Raw genomic sequence first — 5,457 nt, 5'->3', positions numbered from 1 at the left:
TCACGTCATGTGGGCCACCTCCAAACCTAGGCCTGAACGCCTCCGAACTGGGAAGCAGCTCAGGGAAGTTTTAAAGGAAAGCGAAGACTGTCCCTTCCCCGATGTGCACTGGCACGTGCAAATGTGCATATATATGTGCGTGTGCACCCGCGGGCCCTGCCAATGCCTGGACTGCATCCCAAGTCCCAAATCAGCATCTCAGAATCCTGCTACAATGTGATTAATCTAGGATTTCTTTCTGGTGACTGATTCCGGGACCCACTGGCCAGTCTGCCTGTCTTTGGGACACATGTATTGAGCAAGCACAGAAATAACAAATAGCACCGTGAAGGGCTTAGAACTTGGTTGGGCGATGCCAAGCCCGCACACATCCCAGACCCTGAGGAACTGACTGGAAGGCAGACATCCTCCAAGTGAGGAAGCCACATGGGCCAGGGGCAGCCGAAGAAAGCTGCGCAAGGAAGGTGGGACTCTGCCAGGGCCCGGGAATGAGGCAGATGTGTGCTCTTGAGTGTGGACAAGGGCTTTGCAAACGAGGAGCCCAGCAGGATGCCAGGAGGAGGTGGTTTGATATAACCAACATCGGCACGCCAGCTTCCACTTCACCACACACTCATCCAGCCAGCGATGTGAATCTACGTGCGGGTGGTGGCCGGAGGAAGCACACATCCATGCATCTACTCAGCACCTGCGGAGCACGAATAGGAGCCAGGCACTATGCCTGGCCTAGGGGAGGACATACAAGGACAGAAACCTCGTACAGGGGAGAAAGTGAGGCTCTGAGAGGCCGGCTGTGCAAAAGGTCAGAGTCTAAGTAGCTGGGAGACCAGGTCTGTCAGCACAAAACATTATGGTGGAGGGGGAGGGACAAGCTGAGGGTGCTGGGCTCATTGGGAGCATCGTGCACATGAGGCTGAATGGGCTGGGTGTCTGGGGTTGAGGGGACACAGACAACCCGGGTGAGGACCTGGGGTCTCCCTGAAAGGCATCTTAGAGCTTTGAATAGATACTGAGACTTTGGGGTTCGCCCCACAGCAGCAGGGAGAGGGGGACTTGAGAAGGCAGGACAAGGAGGTGTGGTTACTGAGCGGTGGTCTTACTGCTGATACCATCCCCAAGGCACTTGCAGCCGGCCTGTAAAACGCGCCCTGGGTCTGAATCCATGACTACATTTATAGGTCATTGCTGCTCTCTTAAGTGCCTGTTAATGGTCCCATAAAACACGTCTTGTTGTGGCCAGCAGGGCTTCCCAACTCTGAAACTCCTTTTTATTTTAAAAACAAATTCTTAAAATCATCTCTCGATGAGAAAAGTATTCATGCTGACATTTCAAAGGACAGATAAAGGAGGAAGGAGATCCCAGGTGCTCTGCCCCGCCAAGCAGGGGTCTGAGCCCAATAGATCACAGAAGGCCTTTCTCTCTCGGTCCCGGTCCCGTAGTGGGAAAATGCACCTGCTGGTCCTGTTTCCAAGGCTGCTGAAGATCTCTGGCTTATCTGAAGCCATCTCTGTGCTCCCTCCCCACCAGGCGTCTGCTATTATCTCTAAAGTTATTGTTGTGACAAATCTCCCAGAGCCCGAAGTCTGCTTAAAGTCTTGGGTGTTTCTGGGCTTTAAACCTGTTTGTGGCTTTGTTTTCACTTTGCTGCTATTGGCTGCCAAGTTTACATCTTCACACTGCTCCTGTCCCCTTTGCATTTATTTCCAGCAGCCTTCTGGACAGTTCCACGTGTTTGCCTCATGGTGTCCTAAGCTTAATTAACATCCCTCTAAACCTGCCGCTACTCCTTTGGTCCCCTCCCCACCACCAACACCAAATGCATTCAACAAACTTTCATTGACCACCACCTCATGCAGGCTTGCGGGTGCTCCCATTACGGTCCTTCCAGGTAATTCTATCGAGAAACCAAGGAATACATATTAAACGTCCCTCCATCTGAGCCCATCCAGTTAGTTCCATGATTGTTGAATCTGCCCCTCCTGCTTCACCTCCACATCCTGGTTCAGACCCTCTTTGTCACTGGAGTGGATTGCTGAGCCCTGGCTGGTCTTCCTGGCTCCAAGCTGACTTCCTCTAGCTTTTGGAGGCCACTGGTATTATTCTAACTTCCACAGGGGCCACCGTCTTCCAAATCAAGACCTGACTCCTTCCCCTGAAGTGAGAGCGACTCCAGTCCTGAGAGTCACTTCTCACCACACACAGAAGGCTGCCTACACCTGGCACTACTCTGTTTGCTGCACCTGTCGGATCTCTTGCGTCCACCCATGCTCTTTCCTCCAGGACAAAGCCCTTTATCCCTCCCCCTCCAACACACGCTGTGGACACAGGTGCACTTACCATCACCCTTTCTCCACTGGTGAAGTCTGCTCAGGCTTCCAGACTCTGCTCACACGCTACCACTCTGAAAGAGCCTTCCCGGTCCCTGGGTAGATAGTCCACCTGTCTCTCTGTCTTCTCAAGATGCTTCCCTTTCAGCTCCGTGCCGGTACTTATCACACTTTCTCCTGGATTATACCTCGTTCTGCCATGCTGTTTCCCTAGCACTACTAACAACAGCCATGATAATAATTAGCACTGATTGATTGCCTGGGCTAATCACTTGACATATACTATCTAATTTAATTCTCAAAAGGTCCCTGTGAAGTAGGTGAGGTTTGTCCCTATTTTACAGAGAAGGAAGCAGGCTCTGGCTGGTTTAGTCATATGTCCAAGGTCACACAGCCAGATGTGTTGCCCTGGGCTCTGTGCTGAGCGCTCTAACCCTGGACTCCCACACTTTGCCACTCCCCCACGTGCCTGCCAGAGCCCAGGTACTGAGGAGGACTTCCATCTGATGCTGCTGTGTCCTTCTCAGCCTCCAGCACAAAGCTAGGTGCACCAACATTTATGGATTAATGATGAATGGATCCACAGGTTACAGAGCTGAAGGGACAGAGAAGAGAGGAGGGCATCCTAGGTAGAGAGAAGAGACTCTAGGGTCCCTAAAATAGGGCACCCACCTTCCTTCCAAGCCCAGCTGTCTCCACTTAAATATTGCATGTTTTCCTTGGGGCTGCTGTAACCAAGTACCACAAACAGGATGGGCGAAAACACCATGGATTTATTCTCTTGCAGTTCTGGAGACCAGAAGTCTGAAATTAAGGTGTTGGCAGGGTCATGCTTCCTCTGAAATGTCTAGGGAAGGATTCTTCTTCCTTGTGTCTTACAGCCTGGTGAGTCCATCTTCTCCCTGGCTTGTGGCTGCATCCAATCCCTGCCTCCGTCCTCACGTGGCTGTCTCCTCTCTGTCTCTCCAGCTGCTCCTTTTCCTATAGGGACGCCAGTCACCCTGGACTAGGAACCCTCCTAACAACCTCATCAGAGCTTGATTACACCTGCAGAAACCCTATTTCCCACAAAATCACATTCACAGGTCCCAGGGGGTTAGGACTCCAATATGATTTGGGGGGTGGGGTGTACTGCCCCCATGTGTACTGCCTACACATCAGACCAGAACACATGAGCACATAGGTCCTTACTAGCACCGAGGACCCTGTAGTCATCCATTACTGAGATAAAAATCCCTGGGTTTGTGACAGGCTCCAAGAAGCACTGCTTTTCGAGTTGATGTTGCCACATGATGAATCCCCGGTTCTTTAAGACATTTAACTCACGTCATTTTGAGATACACGGACTGGCAGCTAGAGATGAAGACAGAGAGAGTGAGCGACAAGAAAGGAGTGAGTGAAGGTACCTCGGGGCTGGGTGAGTGTGGGCCAGGGGTGCGGCTGTGATAGCTGCTAATTGGACTCACCCAGGTGTTCCATGCTGCCTGGTCCCCTCGAGGTTCCTGCCCCCTCGGGTCCTAACCCTTGCCAATTTGGGGATCCTCTCCAAGCAGGGAAACTGTGTTTTCCAAAGTTATATTTGCCCACCCTGTGTCATCTGTCACTTCTCCACTGACTGCCTCAGTTTATCCTCCCACCCGGTTAGGAAACTAGGAACACATGGATGTAAAAGTGAGAAGCTGTGTGCATCTGTGTTAGGATCCTAGGGGTCCCCCATGTGTCTGCGGGGTCCTTCTACACCCCCAGGAGCTCTAGCTGCTGCACAGAGCTTTAAGGGCTCAGCCTGTCTGATGGTCTGCTGCCATGCCTAAGGTTCTGCAGGGTCTAGAAGCCTCAGTACCTTCTCATGGGGAATGGGGAAGCCTGGACGGAATGCTGACTGGAGTGCAGGAGCAGGGCTGGAAGGTGTTGCTAAACAGCAACAGGTCTGTGAGGTTATTAACTTCACTTTACAGATGCGGAAACTGAGGCCAGGACGTTAAAGTGCCTTCCTACTACGACAGGGCTCACAGGTGCCAAGTCGGGGCCCGCTCTGGCAGCCTTATTTCCTCCAGCCTCAGATGTGCTTTGTGTGCTCCAGACTGAGAGTTGATGAAGGTCTGGGCGGGCAGCATTCAAGATCAAAGCTTCTCTGCTTCTACCATGTGGGGTGAAATGGTTTAGCCTCTATTCACTGTTCAGCAGGCTGGCAGGAAGCAGCTATTGCCCACTGTCCCAGTCCAGTCTTGGTTTACTCACACTCAGGGCTGCAAAGTTCAGGACTAACACCATGCTTTCACTTAACTGCCTCTCAGTGTCTCCTTTGCTGCCCAGGGACTGGGACTCCAGTACTCCGGCACCAGAGCAAACTCGGGTTTGCCCAGGCTGGTCTCGAGCTTGGGGAGACAGTGAGAATGGGAGTTCTGCCCACTCACTCTGGACAAGCCAGTTACCAGACAGAGTTTGGGGGGCAGCAAGGAAGGCCCAGCATGGCCTAGAAGGAGCACCATCGTGGGCTTGGTGCACACCATGGAGCTGGGCTCCATGGATGGGTGGCAGGGATGGGGTGTGGGGAGAGAGCTGGCCTGGGAGGGTTTTGAGGGTGGGCACTGCTCCCCCTTGTCTGCCAGGCACTCGCCACTCCGTACATCGCTCTTCCTTATCTTCCTCCTCACTTTCTCCATCCCATGTCTGCTTTTCTCTCTTCACCATGCCTGGCCTGTTTTATAAGGTCTGTCTGGGCCCAGAGGTCTTCTTTGCCCCTGTCTTTCCCTGGTCTTTCTCCATCTATCTCCCAAAATTGCTTTCCTCCAAAACAAAACTTAGCACCCTTGGGCTCTGAGACTGGGTCACCCTCACCCCCACACAGGATGAGGACAGAGTCAGGTTCTAGTGGGAGCCCAGACTTGCGTGTGCACATGCACATGCAAGCATGCCTCCACACACACACACACACACACACACACACACACACACATAGTCAGGCAGTGGTGAGTGGGGAGGGGCAGGGGGACCCAGCTTTCTGTCTTCCTGGCCATCAATGCCCACTGGTGCATGTCTGGAGGAGTGTCTTCCCTTCCTGCTTCCCATCTGGATGTCGGGGGAGTTGGCTGGACAGATGGTCTTACACTGTGTCCCTGCACTCACACT

This window comes from Lynx rufus, unplaced genomic scaffold, assembly GCF_022079265.1.
Source record: "Lynx rufus isolate CCGP_SWC_20201006 ecotype Redwood Valley unplaced genomic scaffold, mLynRuf1.p SCAF_6, whole genome shotgun sequence".
Lineage (NCBI taxonomy): Eukaryota > Metazoa > Chordata > Mammalia > Carnivora > Felidae > Lynx > Lynx rufus.
The sequence above is the reverse complement of the archived record's forward strand: the minus strand, read 5'-3'. Positions refer to the sequence as shown.